Source organism: Schistocerca nitens, chromosome 3, assembly GCF_023898315.1.
Source record: "Schistocerca nitens isolate TAMUIC-IGC-003100 chromosome 3, iqSchNite1.1, whole genome shotgun sequence".
In the NCBI taxonomy this organism is placed as follows: Eukaryota; Metazoa; Arthropoda; class Insecta; order Orthoptera; family Acrididae; genus Schistocerca; species Schistocerca nitens.
The window spans coordinates 858944164-858957813 of NC_064616.1; the positions used below are offsets into that span (position 1 = coordinate 858944164).

The window sequence follows — 13650 nt, forward strand, 5'->3', positions numbered from 1 at the left end:
GAGGTACACAGTAGTTCCGGGTGCCTTACCAGACTGCATGTATAAGGGATCTCGCAAATCACGACAGGCATAGTGTTTCAGGGGAAACGGTCTTGCCGCAGTGGATACACCGGTTCCCGTGAGATCACCGAAGTTAAGTGCTGTCGGGCGTGGTCGGCACTTGGATGGGTGACCATCTAGGCCGCCATGAGCTGTTGCCATTTTTCGGGGTGCACTCAGCCTCGTGATGCCAATTGAGGAGCTTTCTCGACCGAATAGTAGCGGCTTCGGTCAAGAATACCATCGTAACGACCGGGAGAGCGGTGTGCTGACCCCACGCCCCTCCACTGAGGATGACACCGCGGTCGGATGGTCCCGGTAGGCCACTCGTGGCCTGAAGACGGAGTGCTATACAGTTTCAGGAAAACTCTATGCGTTTCTTCAGTTACTTGTCGATAATTTACATGTTTGTTCTAATAATGAAATTTAATTAAAAATAGTAAGTTGTCATATAACATGAAATTCACTAAAACCTCACGCAAACACACGTGTTTTTTTCAATTATATTACCTCTCAAATGTCATATAAATTAAATAATATGTCCAGTGATGATAAAAACATACATTTAAAAAATTACGTTTTTTTGGGCAGGAGTCGAACCGTCGCCTCATTCACGTTTGTGTCAAGAAGCGCGAACGCTGAACACATGTCCACCATGAACTTTTAACATGGAGCGCCTACGCCCAGATACATCCGTTACATAATAGATGCGTAAAACATCTCTTGCGATTTTCTCGGAATTGCCAGAGTAGTGCACCTTACTACTTGCACATTAAATTGTTTTAACGGCCTACTAAAGGTGCACGAAGTTTGAAGAAAGTCTGTGGTGCCAAAGCTGTGGCCTCCCCTTGTAAGTTGGACACTCTCGTTGACAGATTTTGCTAGTTTGTCTTATTGTGGATCGTAAATTATCTTATTAGCCGAACTTTTTGAAAATCTTAAGAGGGTACGTTCCTAGAAGAGTCAATCAAAATATTACCTCTAGCCACAGATATATCTGAAAAAGACCACGAATGTAAAATTAGGGCGATTCGAGCTCACGTGGATGCTTTCAAACACACGAAGCACCCTCCACCACACATCATAAGATGGCTTGTGGAGTGCAGACGCGGATGTAGGTTCTTGGTGTCTTTAAGTCGCAGAGAAGCGTCCAGTAACGCTTGCTGCTGCAGGATATTCTGATTTCGCCTACATTTATAATTGGCAGGCCACCATGCAGCGTGTTTCCTGTTGCATTCGGGAAAGATGTACTGAAAGAAAGACCGTCGGAAACTGTATCAATACGAATGTCTTTGATTTACCCTACATGGCAATTTCGCTATATGTGTGCGGCAGGAAGTAATAAGCTGTCTGCTGCTTCTCTTCGCACCTTCTCTGTCAATCCTACTTGTCAAGAGTACCGGGTTAACGAGCAGTAATCGGAGATTTTTTTTAAAAAAAGGGCTTTAAAGCTAGCTCTTTTGTGAGTGAAACACATTTTCTTACGAATCTTCCATTAATCATACCTACAACTACACTGTGCAACCCAATTAAAGGATAACTTTTTCGAAACCCCATAGTTGTCTCCCATTGCGAAGCAAAAGTTCGAAATTTATCTCAGAGGTGCCTACACCATTCCTCTGTAATGGTGCAAAAGTATGGCGCCCTGTGACGTCAACCTCTGGCTCGGTGACGCTTCAAACAGTAATGTGTCGACACCTGCGGAAAAAAAGACGCCAGAGCTCGGAAGTTTGTGAGGTGTAAGGTGAGTTAACGATGTCACATTGACACAAAATTTCATCACAGTTCTGCCCAACGCCTTCGCTGATGTGTCGCACGATGGGAGGCACGTCACACACTCACTTAGCCACCTTTCACCCCCTCCCCACCCCCTATTTTGACGCTTCCGCAATGGAGGTCAGATCCGCGATGCCTAGCATTGAAATCATGCTGTTTTCTTATGGGTACCCGAGGAAAATAATTTCACACAACCGCCGCTCAGAATCGACACGAAAAGGCCTCAAGAGGTGGTATAAAGGGCGTCACTGAAACCACCCTTCCCTAAGGACCGAGCGAGGGGGCGCAGTGGTTAATACACTGGACTCGTATTCGAGAGGACGATGGTTCAAACCCGCATCTGGCCGTCCTGATTTAGGTTTTCCGTGATTTCCCTAAATCGCTTCAGGCAAATGCCGGGATGGTTCCTTTGAAAGGGCACGGCCGACTTCCTTCCCCATCCGTCCCTAGTCTGACGGGAACGATGACCTCGCTGTTTGGTCCCTCCAACCAACCAACCAACCAACCTACCTACCTACCTACCTACCTACCTACCTACCCTAAGGACGATAATTTCCACACATTTCGCCGTCACAAATGACAGTTCGCAGTGCGATGAGCAGCAGGATGATGTTCGTGACAATGTTTGGCACTATTGACACACCCCTTCTCTAAGGACATCGGGGGACTGCAGGCGCATTGAACGTGATCTGATCCCATTGGAATATAGTACGACCGCAATTTTTGCTCTGGTATACACGGTGAAACCACTATGGACTGTTCAAAACTGTTCGACGAAATTCGAACGTGATCCGAAGCGGCAAAAGGCGTTTATGCCTTTTCGCGCACTGCTGTAGCGTGATGGGAGGGGAGGGGAGGGGGTGGGGGGAGGGGTGCAAAATTGACACACGAGTGAATAAAGCGGGAAAGAGATCCTCTATGGCTCTCCAGTTCTGTAACACCCTCGGTGCCACCTGGGCACGCTCGTTGCTCACATTAAAATGCTCCTGTACATAACAGCATTTCACTGATTCGTAGGTGCCAGCGTGACAGGCACCCCTTTGTCACACCATAGATTGCGCATACCTGCGCTCAGACGCCATGCGACCAGAGGAGCACCAGAGATGAATGGGTGTACAGGTACATTTTTAAAGTGCGCGACGAAGGTGCGCGGGTGACACCTAGGGTGGTGCATCTGAACGCCTGATTCGAGCTTCTGTCCTTGTCCGTATATCAGGACGAATGCCAGAATTACGGATTGAAGGAAAGATAAATTTTCCTTTGCCCTTGTAAGCAGACTTAGCATGCCGTATATTCTACACTCCTCGTAATTGAAATAAGAACACCGTGAATTCATTGTCCCAGGAAGGGGAAACTTTATTGACACATTCCTGGGGTCAGATACATCACATGATCACACTGACAGAACCACAGGCACATAGACACAGGCAACAGAGCATGCACAATGTCGGCACTACTACAGTGTATATCCACCTTTTGCAGCAATGCAGGCTGCTATTCTCCCATGGAGACGATCGTAGAGATGCTGGATGTAGTCCTGTGGAACGGCTTGCCATGCCATTTCCACCTGGCGCCTCAGTTGGACCAGCGTTCGTGCTGGACGTGCAGACCGCGTGAGACGACGCTTCATCCAGTCCCAAACATGCTCAATGGGGGACAGATTCGGAGATCTTGCTGGCCAGGGTAGTTGACTTACACCTTCTAGAGCACGTTGGGTGGCACAGGATACATGCGGACGTGCATTGTCCTGTTGGAACAGCAAGTTCCCTTGCCGGTCTAGGAATGGTAGAACGATGGGTTCGATGACGGTTTGGATGTACCGTGCACTATTCAGTGTCCCCTCGACGATCACCAGTGGTGTACGGCCAGTGTAGGAGTTCGCTCCCCACACCATGATGCCGGGTGTTGGCCCTGTGTGCCTCGGTCGTATGCAGTCCTGATTGTGGCGCTCACCTGCACGGCGCCAAACACGCATACGACCATCATTGGCACCAAGGCAGAAGCGACTCTCATCGCTGAAGACGACACGTCTCCATTCGTCCCTCCATTCACGCCTGTCGCGACACCACTGGAGGCGGGCTGCACGATGTTGGGGCGTGAGCGGAAGACGGCCTAACGGTGTGCGGGACCGTAGCCCAGCTTCATGGAGACGGTTGCGAATGGTCCTCGCCGATACCCCAGGAGCAACAGTGTCCCTAATTTGCTGGGGAGTGGCGGTGCGGTCCCCTACGGCACTGCGTAGGATCCTACGGTCTTGGCGTGCATCCGTGCGTCGCTGCGGTCCGGTCCCAGGTCGACGGGCACGTGCACCTTCCGCCGACCACTGGCGACAACATCGATGTACTGTGGAGACCTCACGCCCCACGTGTTGAGCAATTCGGCGGTACGTCCACCCGGCCTCCCGCATGCCCACTATATGCCCTCGCTCAAAGTCCGTCAACTGCACATACGGTTCACGTCCACGCTGTCGCGGCATGCTACCAGTGTTAAAGACTGCGATGGAGCTCCGTATGCCACGGCAAACTGGCTGACACTGACGGCGGCGGTGCACAAATGCTGCGCAGCTAGCGCCATTCGACGGCCAACACCGCGGTTCCTGGTGTGTCCACTGTGCCGTGCGTGTGATCATTGCTTGTACAGCCCTCTCGCAGTGTCCGGAGCAAGTGTGGTGGGTCTGACACACCGGTGTCAATGTGTTCTTTTTTCCATTTCCAGGAGTGTATTAACTGGACGGCACAACAACACGTTTTATGTTCGGATGTTCAGTGGGCTAAGTTTGCGACTCGACTCGAAACTCCATAACACATAGAACCCAAAACGTCGTTTTTCGCGCTATGAGATCGGAAGATATAAAAGGAACGCCGGGAGTGTTATTCTGCCGTTACTTGTCACGACGTATATGAATGATCTCGTGAAAAGTGTCGGATGCTAAGTAATGTTGTTGGCGAACGAAGCTGTTGCATATAAGAACATTCCAACTCCTGAAAACTGCAACGAAATACCTGAATATCTTCAGAGGATCGACGCTTGATGCAGGGACTGACAGTTTACCTGTAATATAAATAAGTGTAGGTTATTTCGCACAGTCTGCTCGTTTACACTGGAAGAAATGACAACCATTCTTTTTGGGTGCTACAACATTGCCAAACCGATTGTGTCGCGCCACCCGGCTCGTGTTTCGTTGTGACCTGGAAACGTGACCCTCAAATTTCTTAGTCACTTGTAGACTGTGTGTGTGTGTGATGTGGCGTTCCCTGATTCTGGCGGCTCATTTAACATGAGATTTAAACATTCGTGCCTTTGGGTCGTGAAGCTTACAGCTGATCGCATCGGGATGATAAGCTACCTGTGCTCAACAGTAAAGGTAGTCTCAAAGTTTTTAATACATTATGAAGTACCTCGAAGAAAACGATTTAGTGACACATAGTCAGCACGGTTTCAGAAAATATCGTTCTTGTTAAACACAACTAGCTCTTTATACTCATGAAGTAATAAGTGCTATCGACAGAGGATGTCAAATTGATTCCATATTTTTAGATTTCCAGAAGGCTTTCGACACCGTTCGTCACAAGCGTCTTCTGACCAAACTGGGTGCTTACGGAGTATCGCCTCAGTTGTGCGACTGGATTCGTGATTTCCTGTCAGAAAGGTCACAGTTCGTAGTAATAGACGGAAAGACATCGAGTAAAACAGAAGTAATATCCGGCGTTCCACAAGGAAGTATTACATGCCCTCTATTGTGCCTGATCTATATTAACGATATAGGAGACAATCTGAGTAGCCGTCTTAGGTTGTTTGCAGATGATGCTGTCATTTACCGTCTTGTAAAGTCATCAAATGATCAGAACGACTTGCAAAATGATTTAGATAAGATATCTGTATGGTGCGAAAAGTGGCAATTGACCCTGAATAAGGAAAAGTGTGAAGTTATTCACATAAGAACTAAAAGAAATCAGATAAATTTCGATTACGCGATAAGTCACACAAATCTGAAGGCTGTAAATTCAACTATATAGTTAGGGGTTACAATTACAAATAACCTAAATTGCAACGATCACATAGATAATATTGTGGGTGGAGCAAACCAAAGACTGCGATTCACTTGCAGAACACTTAGAAGGTGCAACAGGTCTAATAAAGACTGCTTACACCACGCTTGTCCGCCCTATTCTGGAGTATTGCTGTGCGGTGTGGGATCCGCTTCAGGTGGGAATGACGGATGACATCGAAAAAGTACAAAGAAGGGCAGCTCGTTTTGTATTATCGCGAAATAGGGGAGAGTGTCACAGACATGATACGTGAATTGGAGTGGCAATCATTAAAACAAAGGCGTTTTTCATTGCGACGGGATCTTCTCATGAAATTTCAATCACCAGTTTTCTCCTCCGATTGCGAAAACATTTTGTTGGCACCCACGTACATAGGGAGAAATGATCATCACGATAAAATAAATCAGGGCTCGCACAGAAAAACCGAAGTGCTCGTTTTTCCCGCGTGCCGATCGAGAGTGGAACGGTAGAGAGACAGCTCTTCCGGGCACTTTATTGTGACTAGCAGAGTAATCACGTAGATGTAGATGTTATTCGCGGGTTTAACTCAAAATACCATGCAGTTGTACAAGCATGTGGCGAAGTAACAGATCAGAAAATCAAACCAAGGACATTTCTTAGAATGTAGTAATTACATTATAATCAGACTGAGGGGAAAGCTATCCTGAACCCGAAGATTGGTTTGGACACTAGTTCTTTACTAGGCGTGATCCTACTGGAGGGGCTGCTCTAACACCCTTCGACGTTTGAAATGACTTACCAACAGTGTGACATATCCTGTGAATAGCGGTACAGTGTAGTGTTTTTCACATTGACAAGCCACTGCTATAGGTGAAAGAACTTTAATAAGTAGAGAAACAGTCCTAGTACAGATGAGGGATTGAACCGCGGACGTTTGGTGAAGTGGTCAATTACTTACTTAATTTACACACAATAAATTTCGAAGTAAACTGCTTTATTTAAATCTTCGACACAGTTTTCCCACAGCAGTAAGATTCTATCATAGACATGTATTTACTTAAAATATTTACTCCCTTGGAGAGGATGTTTAATCAATTGACTCGTGGAATTAGAAAAGTTCTTTTCTGTATTATGCAGATGGTTGTTGTTGGTTCTTCTCCATGTCCTCCTCATCCTTAGTCTTCCTCTGCTTCTGTACATTATATCCCAGGTGAGGCTAAAACGAGAACTGCAGTTGCTTGTTTCAGGCTGTTCTAGTTTTGTAAATTGCGTAACTTAACATTGAGATCACTCCCTCGGATGGAAACAAGAGACATGTTTTGCATTTTCGTACTGCTGCAGTTGGAGTATCGCTCTCGGCAGCAAGTCGCACGGGTTGAGCTGGTGTAATGAGTGGCACAAGCCACGAGTATTGAATCGTTTTGGTCCCAGATAATTTTAGTGGGCGACAGATTCTGTTAACACATGCAAGAAGGAAACGTCACCAAATTGACCCCATAATTTAAGGAGAAATGGTTGGTTCAGGTGGCTCTGAGTACTACGGGACTTAACTGCTGAGGTCATCAGTCCCCTAGAACTTAGAACTACTTATACCTAACTAACCTAAGGACATCAAACACATCCATGCCCGAGGCAGGATTCGAACCTGCGACCGTAGCGGTCGCGCGGTTCCAGTATGTAGCGCCTAGAACCGCTCGGCCATTTAAGGAGAAGGAAGGGCACTTGCAGTAAGGTATCAGCCACAGCAATCAACCCAGAGCGAAATGTTGGGCCATAATTCTGCTGGTGCGCAGTTATGACCTGAACGTAACAGCTTCTAAACATATGCGCATACCGGGTGTCATTCGCTCTGCTGCACTGCAGCAACTCAATGCCCGAGCGCGAAGTACTATACAATGGAGTGAGTAAAAGGTTTGTGAAATGCTGTATTGACATTGGAAACTTACTTTGTTCATTGTGTGCGCGGTTTCCAAACTGGGCTGGTGCCAGACATCTCGCTGCTTTGAACATTTTTTATGTTGCTATTCAAGAATGCAGTGTGTGTCTTTAAAGAAGTAAAGCAGCGTTATCTAATTATTAACATCGCTGCTTTGCGTTATTTTCTTTGGATTTTAAAGCTAACATTCTTAAAGAGAAGTACATTTGCGTGAGATGCGCTGTTCTCCAACGTGATTGGCATGGTTAAATTGTACATCGAAAATAATTAGTTTCGTTTCATATTAATTCTTCAGTTGCTTAATGTATATAGTTACCGACTTCCAATGTGAGAATTTTGTTAGAAAGATATTAAACGCGTATGTGCGTGAGGTTTACATAACGTAATCATATCACTTACCTGTTTGTTGCGTAGAATAACATGTGTTCTCGAACAAAATTTAAATACACGGTGGGTAGATGTGCCCACTTCCTCCACTCGCCTTCCATAGGAGGGTTGTCGCTCTGCTGCACAGTACGAGGTGCATTCAAGTTCTAAGGCCTCCGATTTTTTTTCTCCGGACTGGAAAGAGATAGAAACATGCGTATTGTTTTAAAATGAGGCCGCGTTCATTGTCAATACGTCCCAGAGATGGCAACACCGTATGACAGATGGAATTTTACCGCCAGCGGCGAGAATGAGAACTCTTTTAAATACTTAAAATGGCGACGTTTTCTTTACTTGAACGGCGTGCAATCATTCGTTTTCTGAATTTGCGTGGTGTGAAACCAATTGAAATTCATCGACAGTTGAAGGAGACATGTGGTGATGGAGTTATGGATGTGTCGAAAGTGCGTTCGTGGGTGCGACAGTTTAATGAAGGCAGAACATCCTGTGACAACAAACTGAAACAACCTCAGGCTCGCACAAGCCGGTCTGACGACATGATCGAGAAAGTGGAGAGAATTGTTTTGGGGGATCGCCGAATGACTGTTGAACAGATCGCCTCCAGAGTTGGCATTTCTGTGGGTTCTGTGCACACAATCCTGCATGACGACCTGAAAATGCGAAAAGTGTCATCCAGGTGGGTGCCACGAATGCTGACGATCGACCACATGGCTGCCTGTGTGGCATGTTGCCAAGCAATGTTGACGCGCAACGACAGCATGAATGGGACTTTCTTTTCGTCGGTTGTGACAATGGATGAGACGTGGATGCCATTTTTCAATCCAGAAACAAAGCGCCAGTCAGCTCAATGGAAGCACACAGATTCACCGCCACCAAAAAAATTTCGGGTAATCGCCAGTGCTGAAAAAATGATGGTGTCCATGTTCTGGGACAGCGAGGGCGTAATCCTTACCCATTGCGTTCCAAGGGGCACTACGGTAACAGGTGCATCCTACGAAAATGTTTTGAAGAACAAATTCCTTCCTGCACTGCAACAAAAACGTCCGGGAAGGGCTGCGTGTGCTAACGTTACGCAACAGTTTCTTCGTGATAACAACTTTGAAGTGATTCCTCATGCTCCCTACTCACCTGACCTGGCTCCTAGTGACTTTTGGCTTTTTCCAACATGAAAGACATTCTCCGTGGCCGCACATTCACCAGCCGTGCTGCTATTACCTCAGCGATTTTCCAGTGGTCAAAACAGACTCCTAAATAAGCCTTCGCCGCTGCCATGGAATCATGGCGTTAGCGTTGTGAAAAATGTGTACGTCTGCAGGGCGATTACGTCGAGAATTAACGCCAGTTTCATAGATTTCGGGTGAGTAGTTAATTAGAAAAAAAATCGGAGGCCTTAGAACTTGAATGCACCTCGTACTTCGCACTTGGTGGTTGGGCAGCTGCAGTGGGGCTGAGCGAGTGACAACCGCGCAGTTTAAAAGCTGTACATTCAGGTCATAACTGCGTACCATCAGAACTATGGCCCAAATTTTCGCACGGAATCTATTTACGGGACTCATGTCTTTCGAGTGTGCTTGTTTTTCCATAAAATAACTCAAGTTGGCGATATTTTCTTGTAAGAGAAGTGTGTACCTGCCGGGAAATCCGCGGCTGTAGGAACCGGGGACAATGACTCCACCAAGTGGCGCTGCTCTTCCACTTAGGAGGACTTCGGTTCAAATACTTGTCCGACCAACCAGCTTAGGGTTTTCCGTCGTTTGATTGAATCGTTCAAAGCAAATGCCGGAATACGTCCTACGAAAAGGGTGCGGCCAATGTTCTTTCTCAGAGCCTGTGGCCCGTCTCTAAAGCACTCGTAGTCGACAGGACCTCAGACCCGTATCATCTTCCATTCCTTTTTCGCATTTTTATCAATGTCGGCAAATTTTCATTCACTCACACACACGAGTACTCCTGAAAGAAACGTCGCGATTGAACATTTCCGCACATCCGGAAAATACCCCCCGGGAGCTCGGAGCGAGACAGAAGGAGAACGCGAGACGCGATCTCGAGTGCTAGTCGGTGGAGGAGGGACATACCTTAGGAGAGAGGAGTCGCCGCCAGTCTCCGCGCTTGACCTCCATCATTGCGCTTGCCTCGATAAAAGTGTGCCGCAGAGACCATAATGTCTGCATGGGCATAACGTCTCAACTTGTTTCCCCACCTCTGTCCCACCCTGAACGTGAATTAGTTTAGCTCAGACAGAAGCAAGTCTTTCTAGAATTTTTCACTACTCAGATAATTCCAGAGTGCTCTATTTCTCATTGTGACTTGTGCCCGAGGTGCGTAATAAAATAAATTCTTACGGCCATTCATAAATGAATCTATGTCACTCAGCACTACCCTAAACAGTTTCCTCATAGTGGCTACCTGGTTTGACAGTTTGTTCACAGTATGAGGTTCTTTTACAAGCTAAGAATTTCAAGGGACACACTAGAGTTTATCGAATTTCATAAAATGGGCTGATGTAGGTAACTGTATCAGTATGAAATTTGCGCTGAATCTGCCAGTTCACTGTGTGCGGTCTGTTTCCATTCTTTTCGTAAGCATTGTGTCAGCTTGTAATTACACAGCGCAAGGTTTCTCCACTTCTTTCATAACGAGCGACTTGCTCATTTATTACACAAACATTACTTTCACTTTATTAAGTCGCACGCAGATACACAAATGCCGTTTTGTCAACTTGGCGCACCAAGTTTAGGCACTATATTTGTAAGCAGTTCCGTTTCGATTTTTATCCCATAAAATTTTACTGCCAGGTCGTGAGACGCTATCAGTGACTGACTAATGGAGCCACGCCTGGAGGGCAAGGTATCCTGCGGCCGTCGGTGCTGGCAGCTTCCACGTTCCTAGATTTCCGGAAAACGTTAGATACTGTATTAAACTGTAGAATATTATCAGTCATGTTGTCTTGGACGGCAATTCTTCATCCGAAACGATGGTAACGTCAGGAGTGTCCCAGGGAAGTGTGAGAGGGCCGCTCCTGTTCCCTACGTACATAATCGATGTGTTCGGATAGATTGGGCAGCAAGTCTGAAATTGTTTGCTGATGACGCAGTAGCGTTAGGGAAAGTGTCGTCGTTGAGTGACCAAGGAGATTCAGAATGATTTTGATAGAGTTTCTATTTGATGCAGTGCTTGCGTTAATCGTGGATAATGTCTAACCGTACGAAGCTTTGCGAATGACATGAAATGACACGAGCACATTATGTCTGTTGTATGGAAGTCTAATGGCCAGCTATGGATTATTGGGAGAGCGATGGGAAAGTCGAGCGCATCCCATAAAGGTGACCACGTACAGAATGCTTGTACGATACATTCGTGAGTACTGCTGGAGCGTTTGGGATCCCCAGCAGGCAATATTAAATGAAGATGTTGAAGCAATTAGAGAGGTGCTGCTAGATATGCTACGGGTCGGTTTGATCGGTACGAGAGTGTTACACCGTGAACTTATAAAGGGTGAAAATTATTTAAACCGACAAGGCATATTTCGCTCTTTCAGGAGTAATACCTGTTTCACATTCGCATTTAGTTGGTCGTCTTGACCAATCGTAGTACTTGGTTACTAATGGAGAGATACAACTGGAGTGAGTACACTGATATGGTTGATGCCTATTGCATAGCGAACCACAACGGACGAGCAGCACAGCGGGTTTATCAACAGCAATATCCAAATCGCCGCAGCAAGCAGCATTTCAGGTTTGCTGCTGTGTATCAGCGTTTGCGTGAGATCGGGTCGCCGGCCGGAGTGGCCGTGCGGTTCTAGGCGCTACAGTCTGGAACCGAGTGACCGCTACGCTCGCAGGTTCGAATCCTGCCTCGGGCATGGATGTGTGTGATGTCCTTAGGTTAGTTAGGTTTAAGTAGTTCTAAGTTCTAGGCGACTGATGACCTCAGAAGTTAAGTCGCATAGTGCTCACAGCCATTTGAATCATTTTTGAGATCGGGTCATTTAGTAGATTGCCTGAACAGGGACGAAGTCGCACAGTGCGAACTCAGCAGTTTGAGAAAGCTGTCATGCAGAATGTGGAGAAAGCTGTCATGCAGAATGTGGAGTAAGATCCTTCCATCGGCTCTCGTGCATTTGCGCGTAACATGGAGATGAATAAGACGAATGTAAGAAACGTCCTTCATGAACTAATGGTACATCAGTTTTACATACAGCGTGTATACAACCTGGACCAGATGATTATCCACTCGGAGGACAGTTTTCGCATGCTACATGAAACAGTGTTAAATGCATCCTACATTTCCATCCTCTGTGCTGTTAACAGATTAAGCAACGTTCGGGCGTGATAAGGTCTTCAAAATCTACAGTTTGGATGTTGGGCGTGAGTTTAATCCACATGTTATATTTACCGGGGATCATGAAGTGCGCTTCTACGTGAATGTTTGAGCAGGTGTTCTTGGTAACTGTTTAATTGGGCCATATCTCCTATGTAGACCGTCAAATGGCAGGCATTATTACAATTCCCTCGACAGAGCAATGCCAGAATTGTTGGATGACGTGCCACTCGCCAAAGAAAGCGCATGTGGTTCCAGCATGGCGGGGCAACCACCAGGCGCACTGGTGACCGACCACCAGATGGCGGGACCTGTTGCGTAAGTAGCGTCAACACGCACGAGTAGCATGAACAGTAAAACACGCAAGAAGTGCAACGAGATCTCCCCGCAACAGGTGTATAACAGTCAGCAGTCCAAGGAAGAAGTAGAAAAAGCAGTCAAACTCCTACAGGCTACGAAACACCGAGGTTAGGAAACCTCGAGAAATCACGACGACGAAGCATGAGGGGGCGCCGGCACATTTCAGTCGCCCTGTGCGTCGGTGCTTGAAACATCAGTTTCCAGAAAAGTGGATTGTTGAATCAGAAGAGGATCTGGTTGCCCGGATAGCAGCAGCAGCAGCAGAAGGAGAAATTAAGGACACTCCTGCAGTCTCTGGCCATGTTAGACATAATATGACCTGCCAGGTAACCTATGTTTGCAAGCCAGTGGAGGCATTTTTGAACCTCTCCTGTAACTGATGTAATTGTGTTGTGTTAACGTGTATCTCTCTTGGTAATAAAGAATTAAAATTTGTGTTACTTTTTGTCTTATGTAAGTAAGGTTTGAAGTCATCGTAAAATCGTGCCTCACAGCAAAACACATTAGAAAAAATCTTTTCAAGGTCCCATCCAGTCTTCCGGAGTTTGTTGGTTTAATTAACTGTCGTCCAGAGAAAACTCCCTCTAACTGTTAAAAAAAAATAATCCTCAGAGGAATATTTATTTTCGTATTTCGTGCATCCTCCCAGAGTTTGTCGATTTAAATAATTTTCACCCTGTGTTCGAGTGAATAATACATTGTAGCATGACACTATTGAGGGAGTTCATTTTGCACAAGGACTGTAAGGACAAAAAAGGGAGATTACGACTCGTAAAGACGCATATGAGCAATCATTTTTCCCTCGCGGTAATTGCAAGTGGA

General features: G+C 46.3%; 1 protein-coding gene and 1 pseudogene across 2 annotated transcripts in view; both read left to right on the forward strand.

Annotated features, from left to right (window-relative positions):
- Positions 1-13650, forward strand: part of LOC126248888 (uncharacterized) — a 349630-nt gene that overhangs the window by 15899 nt on the left and 320081 nt on the right. The window lies entirely within an intron of this gene.
- LOC126249877 (5S ribosomal RNA) lies at positions 83-200 on the forward strand (annotated as a pseudogene).